This window comes from Oryctolagus cuniculus, chromosome 14 (assembly GCF_051225735.1).
Source record: "Oryctolagus cuniculus isolate XC-2025 breed Fujian yellow rabbit chromosome 14, ASM5122573v1, whole genome shotgun sequence".
NCBI lineage: Eukaryota > Metazoa > Chordata > Mammalia > Lagomorpha > Leporidae > Oryctolagus > Oryctolagus cuniculus.
Genome location: NC_142880.1, coordinates 29,462,316 through 29,476,134, shown reverse-complemented (window position 1 = coordinate 29,476,134; position 13,819 = coordinate 29,462,316). Strand labels below are relative to the sequence as shown.

The following is a 13,819-nucleotide window of genomic DNA, read 5'->3' as shown; positions in this document are numbered from 1 at the left end:
TAGATGTGAAACATAATATTCATATGTCTGGGGTTCTTTTTCTAAAGGAAAAAATATTAAAAGATTAGATGGGCCAGACACTATTTATGAATGGAAACTTTCCTTTTAAGCTGATTTAAATTATGCTTACCTCCTAAGTGACAGAAAACCTCACATAGCTATGTTGGCCCCAAAGCAAATAAAATGAGATGTTAACTACCGTTTATACCAACCGTTAGTTAGTATGCAAGCTGATTCCCAGCTGGCATTTATTAGCATCCTAGCCAGGCCTCACTTGACTCAGCTCCTGACTCAGCTGCTCATGTTATTATCCCTGGGACTGCTTTTGTGTGGGAACTGAATTGAACTACTCTTTGCTTGGTGGGGCTCGAACTTCAGCATTAGAGCCACCTGAGGACTTGTTGAAGCAGATTGTTGGAGCCCATGGCTGGGCAGTTGGTGGGGGACTCCTAGTGGGATTTCTCACCTATGGTTGGGGAATTGGTGGGGGAGCTCCTAGCAGGATTTCTCACCCAAGGCTGGAGAGTTGGGGTGGCTCCCAGGGGGGTTTCTTACCCATGGCTGGCAATGCTGCTGCTGGTTGCTGGGGAGCTATGAGATTCCCAGCTTTTCCTGATTTAGTTTATTAAGTGCTCTTGGCATCATTACAATGGGTCTGAAGTAGGCAGTCATACAGGTTAAAATTGTTAAATTTGTGAACTGGAAGACCATGCCTTTGCCACGCACCTGTGTGACCTCAAGCCCCTACCTGATGCCTTGCCACGCCCCTGAGTGGCCTCATTCCCCTACCTACCTAGCCACACCTGGGTGCCCACCAGCCAATCAGGTTAATTAACCACTCCCGTTTGGAGTGGGTTAAAAGCTGGGACATGGTATGGCCCAGCCTGCTCTTTTTCCCTGGCCTCTTGCTAGGAGGGGGCTTGCTGTAGTCCCGCACCTCCAGGGTGCATGGCCTTCGGGCCATGTGCTCTAGGCTTCCTGGCCTAGATGCTCATCCACGTGGCTGGTTCCTGGTGCTCGGTATGAACCCCTATTCACTCTCTCCCCTAAACAAAGCTCTCACTCTTCTATGCATCTTGCTCACTAAATAAAAGCTTAAAACGTACCATGCTGCCTCATTTATCTGTGCCGGTATTTAGAATTCTTCTCTAAATATTAGGCAAGAACCCTCTTGGGCTTATTAATATTAAGGATTTAGTAATAAGCCCGTGGTGAAATCGTATGGCACCCCAAATTCCGGTAGTGCATGTGGCACCCCGGATAGCATTTCTAGGGAACTTTAAGGGGCCACATTTTAGGAATTTTAGAGGGTCTTGTCCGATTTCAGGTCCTGCAGATGTGTGTGTGTGTGGGGGCGGGATATAGGTAATAAGTCTGAAAATGGAAAAGCTTGTTATTTTGAAAAGCAGCAAAATTACGTTTTGTATTCTTTCAGAAGCAAACTTATACAAGACAAAAATGTGTGTCCCATCCTAACCTCCTCTGAGTTGCAGATGTGATATTGTGAGGAGTCAAATAGGTTCATAGGCAGTCTGGAATTTGAGGGTGGAAAATGTCCCCCCCCAAAAAAGTTATCTTTAGCAAGATCAAAAGTGTCCTTCCTTAGGGATCTTCAAATTTACCAATAGCAAGAGAGTGGTGATTCCATCCTCCTGAGCTCAGTTTACTGTGAAAACAAGTTACCTATCCCAACCTTCTGGGTGGTTTTTTTGCTTTATCAGGAGCCAGCCAGCAAGGATAAAGGATTGTAAATCAGGCCTTTTTGATGGGTTTTGTCCCCACCTAGTAATGGAATGTCAATCAATATTGTGTTTACAAACGTGACTGCCTGGGACCACTTTGGGGGTTTTCCCTCCCTTGGAAGCCCAACTCCATGCTGCTCTGGCAGGAGGTCTGTAACTCTAATAAATCTTGCGTTTTTAAATCTCTCTGCTTGTCCGCTTGGAAATTCTTCTTCCATGTGAGACAAAGAACCGAAGTAATGATAATTTCCCCACTGTCCTTTTCCCGTAACAACGTTCTGAAGCTGTGCCTGACTCTGTCCACACCCAGGAGCTCCTTTGTGTATATTCACAGTCATTCTGCCCCTCTGGATTCTCTTTCTGATTTGGCAAAGTGGCAACTGTTCTAATCTCATTAACTTCCTTGCTATGGAATTCTATGGTTTTCCTCCCATTTATAAACTTAGGTCATAAAAAAGTGCTAGAAAGTATATGTAGACCTAAAGAAGTTGTAATGGGAATTTTGGCCTGGGAGATTTACGTGATAACCAGATCTTTCAGTCCTGTTTTGGTTCACAGTTTTTTAATTGTTTTAAGACTAAAAGATTGACTTAAATGTATTGATGTAAGTGTAAACTTATTTTGGGACAAAGTTCAAATGGGAAGGTCTGTTTCAATTAAGTACAAAAGAAGATAATTAATAAAGCCATGGCAATGAAAATCATCAAGCCTTAATTGATGTCAAAAGCTTTGTTAACTTTAAACCTGCCTACAGTTTGGTTTTGTTGTGATGTAACTTAAGTGCTTCCTTAATTACTTTAATTATGAGTGTCCAAGATACCAGGTACTCAGTTCCAAAGGAAAATGCTCCCTGTCGTAATTTAAAAATTACCAATTGGTAATTTGTTGCCTTGATGTCATTCAGTGTAAACCCAAGTTAGTGCAATTTTTAGCCATAAGTAAGTGGGTGACAGTTTTCTTCCCAGCTGGGGGTTGGATAGACAAATAGGCAAGAAAGGGTTGAGGGAAAATGTCAGGTGGAAGAAATATCTAAAATATCTAAATAATGCATCGACTACACTCAGCCTTTACACTTGTGCAGTTTGTTTCAATTCAGGTATATTTATGAATAATCAATACTTTTTCCCAGATTCAATTTATTATAGCTTTATTTTTTAAAGTTATATTTTAAGAACTACTTATTCACTTATTTGAAAAGCAAACAGAGAGACAGATGGATTTTTCATCTGCTGGGGCACTGGGGATCAATCCCCAAATGGCCACAATAGCTGGGGCTGGGTCAGGTTGAAGCAAGAGTCAGGTACTCCTCCATCTGGATCTCCATGAAGGTGGCTGGAACGCTAATATTTGACTCATCATCTACTGCTTACCAAGCACAATACAGAGAGCTGAATTGGAAGTGGACTACCTTGGACTAGAACTATCTCTACGTTATGGGATGGGGGCATCTCAAGAAGCAACTTCACCCACTGTTCCACAACACCCACTCCAAAGTTTTTTGTTCACATTCATATATATATATATATATACACACACACATGTGTATGTGTGTGTAGAAGTACTTCAAGAACTTTATGGAGAATGGAATTAAAAGATAATTTTGGTGCAAACATTTTTGAAATTCATGCAGTTTTTCATATTACACATTTATCTTGAACTTCCGGAAATGTGTGTGTGTGTGTGTGTGTGTGTGTGTGTGTTTCTGGATTAACTCTGTTCTATTGATATCCAGAGTGATTGGAATCTGCTGAATTTGTGTTTGATTGATTGATGGATTTTGTTGCTTTTCCTTCTGCAATGTGGAATCATAATTATATCAGAACTTGGAAAGATTCCACAAGTTCTGATATAATTATAATTCTTACAGAAAAAAATGGATTGTTTCCCAGAGGTTAAATGTCTTATTTGGTGGCTGGGACAATGCTGGAGAGCTAGAGGGAATTGGAAGTGGTCCTTGAAGGTTCATTTAGCTTTTCTTTCTCCCATTAAATAAGTACTTATACTGCTTACCAGAACATATCATCTCTGATGCTCTACATATGTGCAATATATGACTTTATTCATGACATTCACTGAGTGAAAATAATAAATTTGGGACTAGTGGACTTATTTTTAGCACATATTGTACTGAAAAGCTAATGGCAGATTCTTAGCAGACTCTTCTGTTTCTACGTTTTTAGGCTACTATGTACAGTAAAGCGACATGGCCCGCTATGTGCTTCCAGCATGGGCTAAGGAAAATGCAGGTTTTATTGCCACTCATCTTCATCTAGTTCAATGCAATTATTGAAGGTCATGTTGATTAGCTTCGTATGGGCCACAGCATCCCCTGACATGCTCATAAAACTGCTTCTACTCTGGTACTTTGTGTCTTAATGATATTGTCTCAGAATTTTTTTCCTTAATTCTTTTCCATTTTCACTTTATGATGATTGAGTCAAAGAACTAGAACTCTGGAGCTGGAGTTGAACCTGCGAATGAGCTCAGTTCTATGCTTCATGGTTCTATTTCCTCGATTTTCTCCCAGCAAACCCACTCAGACTAAACTTTCCAGAAATACTAGCACTGTCAGAAAAGTTTATGAATATATCTTATCCCTCTCGTCTCTGAACATTGCTTGTCAATAATTACTTCTATGAAATGCCTGAGGTTAATTGCAGAAAGATTTTTGCAGACAAGAGCAAAAACTCCACACTTCTAGTTAGAGTGTATTAAACCCAGCCCTGAGAACGTCACGAAGAGACCAGTTGGTTAAACTGTATGGAAGTCAGCTTGAAAGTGCAGCCATTTTTTCCTTTCTTGCAAAAACAAACTTGATTGTGGATATTTGACAAACTACATGCTCCAAATCATTCAGCTATACCAGAACCTTACCGCTTTGTAAGTTAGAAATAAGAAAAGATGGTGCAAAGATAGAAAAATGTCAAGTAAACAGTCTGATCTATGCTGAAATAAAATGAAGACATGCCGCTTTGTATATATAATTTTGTCTTATCAAATCATTTGTATTATTTTTCTTTAGTTATTCTAATGATAGGTTGTTCACAATGCTAAAACTGTTGTTTACAGACTATTTGCCAATCTAAAGAATTCTTTTAGAAACCATGGAAGCAAAAAGAGGGAACTCGGGGAAGACGGTTCTGTCTCCCACTTGTGGCAGGGGCCAGGGCCCAGGCTGCATTTCATAGCATGTGTTTCTGTGAGCAGTTTGAATAGCTTGTAGATTAAATCATAAAATCTGCTTTCAGTTCCCCTGTCACGTTTTCTTCATTGAATACCATCAGGTCGTTACTCTTTCTTGTTTATGAAAGTACTTCAATGGGCTTGTGGGGAAAATGGAATTAAAAAATGAGTTTATTTTTGGGCAAAATATTTTTGAACCCATGCGTAATGTTTTTCATATGTATTTTCCTTCTTGAAGTACTTCTGTGTGTTTGTGTGTGTATGTGTGTATCATTTTCTCATCAGTTTATCATCATACCAAGGAAAGAACATCTTAAGTAGTACTGTTTAATTTACTTTTCTTTTAATAGTCCTTTGAAAAAGCATGAGAATGAAGCATAGAATGACATGCTGGGGCAGGCATTTGGTGCAGTGGTTAATATGCTTATTTGGAAGCCACATTCCATATTGGAATGCCTGGGTTTGTGTCCTGGCTCCACTTCCAATTCCAGCTTCCTGCTAATGTACACCCTGGGAGGTAGTAGGTAGTAAATCAAGTACTTAGGCCCCTGCTACCCATGTGGGTGACCTGGATTGAATTCCTGGCTCCCAACTGTGGCCTGGCATTTGGGGAGTGAACCAGCAGATATGAGATCTCTCTCTCTTGCTCTAGCTCTCACAGTGCTTTTCCTAAAAATAAATGAAAAAAAATTTTGAAAAAGATTGATAAATGCTAGTTGTGGGGTGACCACATGTCATGCATTTTGCAGTTGTGAACTTACCGTATTTAATGGTTGGGCACCAGGCCTATGGAAATGCCTTCCTGGATGTTTCTAGGTTAGGTTAACTTCTATTGTTACCCAGGTCAACTGATTTATTCTAGCAACATTTGAATAAATTTGAGAAACTAGAAACTTTGGAAGAGCATACAATTAAATGATGTCACTATAATAGTTTATATTTTTGTTATTTTCATTTAGGTCTATGGATTATTCTGATACATTACATATAGAAAGGAAAATTCAGCATGGCATAGAAAATGGAAAGGTTGAAGAATTGCTTCATCAGATGGGAAGAAATGACCACAATGCAGGAAGGACTCCTAAGGTGTAATACTGCCACTGTGACCTCCAAGGTAAGGCAAAGAAAACAGGCCCTTGCAGGTGACTACGTTAAAAATAATAACAAACTGCATTTGGTGCAAGAAAACAATGAGAATGAGAATAGTGATACATGAAATATCATCCTCATTGTTCTCACGGGTAATTATGCTTTGTAAAATCCACACCACTCTCTTCTTTGTGGAAGACAGAGAGCTCTGAGAATATGACCTCATGAATACCATTTCACTAGCATTTGCAGCCCAGATTAGAGAAGCACAGACAGATGGTGTTCTGACTATAGGAAGCTTACACTAGTTTTTTCTTTTTCTTTTTTTTTTTTTACGGAGGTATATTTAAAATGACTCTATTTACTCTTTATGCTTCTAAACTTGTATATAATCTCCCCTGGGCAGTCTCTGATCTATTTCACCTTTGTGTGCTCTAGTACCATGTAACCAGATGTATTACCATACCTTATGCATAGTAGATGTGGAATAATTATGCGCAGAATTGAAGTCATTGTGCCTAATGTATTATAGAGAACAGAAGTAAGTGATGACAGTTCATCAAAGCCAAGTAGCTAGTGAAGAGTTTGATCTTATTCACTTATTTATATCAGATTATTAAATACTTCAAAACACATGTGGTCATCATATGTAGAAACATCCAAATTTGAAGTGACTTGCTGGTTTTTTGTCTTTTTAACTTCAATCAGGATAAAAACATATTTCTGAAAGTTCCTCTGCAGCTGTGGAAGAGAGAAGTGGAACCACTTCTTTCTCTAGAGTCCTAAATCTAAGACACAATCTAGGACTGTCTTTAGTACATGGAGGGAAATCCCTGAAGAGGATTTAACCAGGATCTTCCTGCCAGGTTATAGCTTTTCCTTGTTCCATACCTTATATCATGCCGTTATCATTACTCTGATTTATGTACATTTCTGATGCAGGTGTCTGTGAGGCTTTAGTGCCTTAAAGGTTTATCTGCTCCTTGATGACAGGCGCCATCGCTTATGCATAATTATATTTTATGCAGCATCCATCAGATTGTTTCACATATCTCTGGCTCTTATATATTTAGTGAGTGAATAAGTATCATCCATTGAAAGATGTGTTCATTTGAGGCTGCACTTAGGAAGCTGGTAGTTATGGGAGTAGTTAGGAATTTAGACTCTAGAATTAGAATAGCACCTGGTTTGAATCCTGGCTCCACTCCCTTCTACATGGGCCATCTTGCTTCAATCAGGAAACCTCATCTAAGCCCCATGAACGTTGGAAGGGTAAAGGATGAAATAAGGCAGGAAAGTCTCAGAGCAGGGTCTGGGTCACAGCCAGTGCTCTGTGCACGTCAGTTTTTGTTCTGCATTTTCCGTGGCAAACACTGTCTCCTGGCCAAACAAGTTGTGCTGATGGAGCCTTACAGTCTCTGGATTTTAACTTGCTTCTGTATTTCCATGGCAGCAATGAAAAATATTTCTCTTCACATCAATATTTCAGCAGAGCAGGTATCTCTGTCTCTCTATGATCTTTTGATTTTCATCTACTCAGTGTCACCATTCATTTGGACCAGGGGTGAAGTGAACTCCCAAAAGAACTTAAAAAGTGCTCACTGTTTAGGTATTCTGACAACATTGTCATAAGCCACCGTTTTCAATTAAGGAAGTGTCAAAGCCTTGTCTACAATGCATGCTGATCAATACTGGAGGGAATGCGGTGGTACCTAGTGCTACAGTAAGGGAATAGACAACGCCCCAGTGAGGCCTGTCCATCATTTTCTCTTGCTGAAGGTCTTGAAGCCCTGCACACAAGGAAGGATGCAGACAAGGGGCCAGTGGCTGTCTCTCTACACCTGGACTGCTGTCTGATGCCCCAAACCTGAGCTCTCCTGCCAGCTTGTCAAAGTCCCTGGTTCTGACTCAGACCCAGATGTTCTTCTCTGGATGACCTAACCCTGGATCCCATTCTCACTCACTTGCTGATTAGTGAGAAATTCCAAGGGACCAGCTCTTCACGTGAGAAGATGGATGATGCCGACAAGAAGAGGGGGACCTGGACTTTGTCTACAGGTCCTGGATGTGGCCGACCTGATCAGTCCTTACTGCTTGCTGAGGAGAAATGGGGAAGAGGTTGGGGTGGCAAGAGACCAGAGGCTTCTCCAGTTGGGGAAATGGAAGTGCAGATTTGTCTTCCCTCCAGATTTCAACACAAGAAGATTCACTTCTATTTTAGATGTGAAGTAGTTTAACACGTGGATTTTAGCACCACTACTACACATAATGACCAAGTTGAGTTTATCTACTTTAAAGACATTGTAAAGAATTGTGCTTTTCTTCATTTCCAGTATGAAAATGTCCTTTCTATTGGTCTTACTTGTTTGTGCATTTGTTTTCTTTGCTATTAATTTTTACAGTATTAAAGAACTCTGTCAACAGAAAATACCCAAATAAGTTTATGTTTTCTGTAAGTGATTTTCCATATTTCTGCCTGTATAAAATATTTTATGTAACCCTAAGGAACTCTGATAGGGAAACATTTCTCAAAATATTTGGATTCATACTTTTTCTGCTTGTGAAATCTACTTGTTTTGACACTGGAGAAACTAGACATTTAATTGTGGCAAGAATCCTTTAACTGTGGAAGCCCTAGTTTTATAAGAGCTTTCAATTAGAGGAAAAGTTAACATTAACTAAGTCGAATTAATTCTGATAGACATTATTTATTGATATAGATATGAAAAATGTGGATTTCCTGGTACTAGAAACATATCTTCACTTATGTAAGTACTACAGCAGCTTGGGTTTTTATGTGGGCAGTGGATGAGCAGTTACTGTGTTGGTGCTAAGAGCAAAGCAAGCTCAGGGGGCAGGTGGTTGTAGAAGGAAACTAACGTTTATTCTTCCAATGGCCAGATGCTGAAATGATCTAAGTGTATGTATCTTCTTTAATTCCATCCTTAAGGCTGTACCATTGCTGTACACTGCAGACAGGAAAACTGATTTATACAGAGGAGGAACTGCTGCTGAAGATCATTCAGAGAATAAGCACAGAACCTGGATTTTAAATCAGGGCTGTCAGGCTTCACAGGTGTTTTCTGTTAGTGTCTTCTCTGTGCCTGCCGATGTAGCACCAATGTGCCATCAAGCTTTGGGGCATCTCCTCTTCTGTTGGTGGGTCTCCTGCCACACCCATGAGAAGAAACTTGGCTGACCTACACATGCTGATGAAGACATGGGAAGAGAGAGGCCTAACCACATCAGCACCACCATTCTAACACAGGCCTCACACACCCAAAGGAGAACAGCCTACACTATTTAGGCTGGACTCTAAGAGCATCCTGGCCAATGAACAGTCATGGGAAATAGAGACAAAATTACTCATCGTTGTTGTAAGTTTTTAGAGTGATTTGGTTTGTATCAGAAGCCAACTGATACACATGAAATTGTTTTTGAAGTGAGGGTGTGAGTTACATGACAAGGAATATCCTAATCCCTAATTGAAGAGAACTGGCACAATTTAAGTGATACAATCTAAATTAACCTGCATCCAACACCATCACCATACTCTAGAGTGGAATTTATCACAAGTCCTATACTATGCTTATTGTTCCACATACTTGACCACATTTTGTCCTTATAACAATCTCATGATGTGGATGTTTTCTCTACTTCAAAGAAGACTAAACTAAGATTCAGAATGGTTAAGTCACATATCCAAGGTCACCAACCCTTAGTAAGTGCTGTAGTCAGGATTTGAAAGGGGCCTAACCTAAAAGTTTGTGCTGTTGCTTTCAAACATCTCTAAGATACACGATGAGTGGAAGCAATGGTATGAGGAAAGGAAGTTTACAAGCAGGATTGTTGGGCCAAAGCTGTCCACTCAAATTAGGAGGATCTGTCACTTTCTTGATAGGGCAGCCTTTGTTAAAAGTGATGGATTGGTGGGAAATATTCCATGGTGAATAAATTGGAATAAATATTCCATAGGAATAAATTGGAAAGGGGCAAGAGGCAAAATGAAAAGGAAACTAAGTAGGAGAAGAAAATGAGTTTAGAAAAAAAGAACTCGCATGGCAATTCTTGTTTCTGGGTCTTGCCAGCCTAAGGAGCGGGGAGAGGCCTCTGAGATGTCATTGTGACAGGCCCAACCCTGGATTTGAGAGGGGAGAAAGCCAGGGCTGGCAGATAATTAAAACAATGATGCTTCTCCGTGATTCTCTTCCAGTAGGCTCTTCATCAGCCTGGGTACCTTGTCTTGGATCATTTATATTCTCCTTGTGCCTCATAGACTTAAACTAATTTTGACTAGCTTATTATGAGCAGATGTTCATGTCATATATTAGCTATGATAAATTCACTTTGTCCCTCTTTTCTCTTCTGTTTTAGATGAATTGAAGACAGCATTGACAAAGTTTAACTTAAGTTTATAGCATACAAATGGCTACAGGCTTGCACACATGGTAATATTTGAATTAGCCGTTTAAGAGTTATCATTGGTATAAGCATCTGAAGTCATCCCTTGCTCACAGGAGCAGTATTTTTGCATCATGAGTATGTTAATGTGTATATAATGGCTGCGACTTTCTCCACTGAACAACATATGTGTAACTTCTCTTAACCAATGAGTAATGTGGCATAAACAAATTAAAAGTGCTGTCACATGACTTCACAGTCAAGTAACCAGAATCTAATTAGTTTGATCCAATCTAGAAAGCAACTTCATTATTGCCAAGACAGTGATTCAGTACTCTGTGCTAAATGAACTAGATGTGAATGTTTAACAGTCAATTTGCACCATGTGTTTTTGTGAAAAGTAGGAAAGATCCAACTAGGGTTGTAAGGAAACTCTAAGATTTGAAACTAAATGAGAACTGGAGGTAAAGAAAACAAACAAATGGTAGTGTTTTATAGTCATAGCGAGAGTTAGCCGAACACTTAATGGAAGGAACCCAGTCCCTGTAGTAGATTTATGTCTGTTGCCATTAGTTCACAATCCCCCTAGCTACATTTAGGATACTAATGCTTTGGATGTTGTGTGGAATAACTTAATGAACTACACATGTTTAGTGGAAATAGTTTCATTATAAGTCGTGATACATTTCAGAATCTTGTAGACACTCGCCACTGTTAAAATCCAATAAAACATCAAATCTTTACATTGCTCTATAGAATATAGCAACAAAAATTTCTAAAATTAGCATAACTTTGCATTTTTATTGTGACTACACGTTGACTCATTTGATCTTCATTAATCCATCTGGCCAAGATATGACAGATCAAATGGTACCAGTTGACTTGAGAGGCAACTGAAAGTCAGAGTCTGTTTATAGACACCATGGCAATAGGAATTGAAAAGAGGAACAAAAGACAACTTTTCTGGACTTGAGAAAAACTTCAATACATTTTTATATTGCTCGTTCTCTCTAGAACTAAAAATATTTTTTGACTCCTCCAGTGAAATAATCTAGAAGCATTATAAAAGAGACATGTAAAAATATATTTTGACAGTGACTATGCTAGAAATAGTTGAAGGCGTGGAGTCTATGTATTTCCTGCTATGTTGCTAAGCCTTCAGTCATGAGTTCCAAGCACATTCTCTTAGCATCAATTAAATAATTCTTTTGTAGAGTTATTTCCCATTTTCAAAAATTGCTGTCAACTTCCAGGTCTTAAGAGGTTGGATATTTGTTTATTCAGGGCAGTGCCAACTGTTTAGATCGATAGAATAGGACTGCAGATCTTCTGAGAGCATCTTTTCTAGGAGATGTCATGGCTGGACCAGCTAAATACCGTAAAGAAAAAAAATGAAAAAATGTAACAAATGACAACTTTGCCCTGGGTCAGAGACATATTTTATGCAAGTAATTTGGATGACTTGAATTTGAAGACACAACAATGTAAAAGCAACAAAATATTGGGCAGTTTGACTACAAAACACTTTGTATAAACATCGTCTACTTTTTCTGAGGCAATGATTCCCATTGACTTTAAAAGAAGTTATGTGGGGCCTGCACTGTTGCCTAATGGGTAAAGCTGCTGCTTGTGGTGCTGGTATCCCACCTGGGGACAGATTCGAATTCTGGCTACTCTACTTCCTTCCAATCCAGTTCCCTTGCTGATGCACCTGGCAAAGCAGAAGAAGATGGCCCAAGTCCTTAGGCCCTTGCACACACGTGGGAGACCTAGAAGAAGCTCCTGGCTCCTGGCTTCGATTTGGGAGTGAACCAGCAGATAGAAGATCTTACTCTGTCTCTCTTTTTGTGACTCTGCCTTTCATATAAATCTTTTTTTTTTTAAAAAAAGCTATCTGCATAAAGCAGAAAGTATAAAAATTTGATGATGGGAGTATCTTCTGTGAATTGAATAAGATAAATTTCAGTGTGTTTGACTTAGAGTTTAGAAAACTATGCTGAAGAGGAGACTCATTGAAATTGTCCTACAGTGGTATTCCTTGAATCACAAACACTTGAAACATACACTGCAGTTTCAATAAAAGGACTAGGATGATTTTGTACAATTAGAAATAGTAATGGGTATAATTTCTTAGAATTTGAAAAATGTTTATAAAAAATTTCACAACCCAGGTACAATCTAAGTCACAAAAATGTTAGTAGTGCTATCAAAAAAAGTTAGCATGATTTTTCTTTTTATTACATGTTCTTTGTGTTTTATAATGAATGATATCAAGGTTAATATTCAGGGAAATTTTCAAAATGAAAATTTTCATGATGAAATTCTACCATTATCAGAATTCTCAAGGCTGAGGTTGGAGAATTTTTATTAAAAGAGCAAAAATTACTTTCCAGGGTATTCTGAAAATCACTTTGCTTTTGATATTCATTGAGATAATTTACTGATAATTTTCTACTTTTGATTGTGACTTTTATTTTTCTCCACTAGAATTTCAATTCTACTCAGAAATTATCACCAGAATATCCACGTTGCATTGGCAATCCCTATTCTCTGATGTTTTTGGTTTCCCTGCATTTCGTTCCTGCTACTCCTCCAGGAGCTTCAGCTTTCTTTCAATATCTAAGTCCTGCTTGTGTATCCCATTCTCACGGCGTCTCACTTTTCACTGCCAGCTTTAAGTTCTGCACACCTCCTTATAAGAATCTCTCATGATTTCTACTCTACTCTCTAGACATTGTTCATTTTTTAAAGATTATTTATTTATTTGACAGGTAGAGTTACAGACTGTGGGGAGCAACTCGGACTAGACTAAGTTACTGGAATTAAGACTTATTCTATGCATCTGCTCTCCCACAATATGGCACTGAGAAGGGAAACAGCTTCTACACAGCTGCCTCCAGTTCAACCAATAAACTGTAGGACCTACTCGTGATTGGAGGAGAGCAGCGTACTCGGCGTGTGGGTAGCAGAGTTGGGATTGGTGGAAGAGGACTATAAAGGAGGAGAGAGACAACATGCACCAGGAACATCTATCTGGAGGAACACCTGTGCAGCCCCCGAGAGAGCCGGCCGGCGGTGTGCCGCTCCCCCTCGGAAGTGGGGAAAGTGGCTAGGGGGAACCGCCCTTCCATGGAGGTGGAAGGGTCGGTAGCCAACCCGGGAAGAACCAGCAGCAAACCCGGGGAGGGCCGAGCAGACAAAAGAACAGCGCAGGGTCCTGTGTCGTTCCTCCATGAAGACAGGGAGCGACACAGACAGTGAGAGAGAGACAGAACAAAAGGTCTTCCATCTGATGGCTCACCCCTCAAATGACCGCAATGGCCAGAACTGTGCCAATCCGAAGCCAGGAACCAGGTGCTTCCTCCTGGTCTCCCATGTGGGTGCAGGGCCCAAGCATTTGGGCC

At 39.7% G+C, this 13,819-nt stretch overlaps 1 long non-coding RNA gene across 5 annotated transcripts; it reads left to right on the top strand.

Moving 5' to 3' along the window:
- Positions 1-852: 852 nt before the first annotated feature.
- On the top strand, positions 853-12,271 carry LOC149122274 (uncharacterized). 5 transcript variants are annotated; one of them, XR_016220584.1, is made up of 4 exons: positions 853-1,020; positions 5,885-6,039; positions 6,723-6,880; positions 10,389-11,056. It is a non-coding gene; the product is annotated as an uncharacterized LOC149122274 (long non-coding RNA). The 5 variants fall into 5 exon arrangements; XR_016220583.1 differs by lacking the exons at positions 6,723-6,880; positions 10,389-11,056 and adding an exon at positions 12,110-12,271 and having other exon boundaries at positions 854-1,020; XR_016220585.1 differs by lacking the exon at positions 6,723-6,880 and having other exon boundaries at positions 854-1,020; positions 10,389-11,051.
- Positions 12,272-13,819: the final 1,548 nt, after the last annotated feature.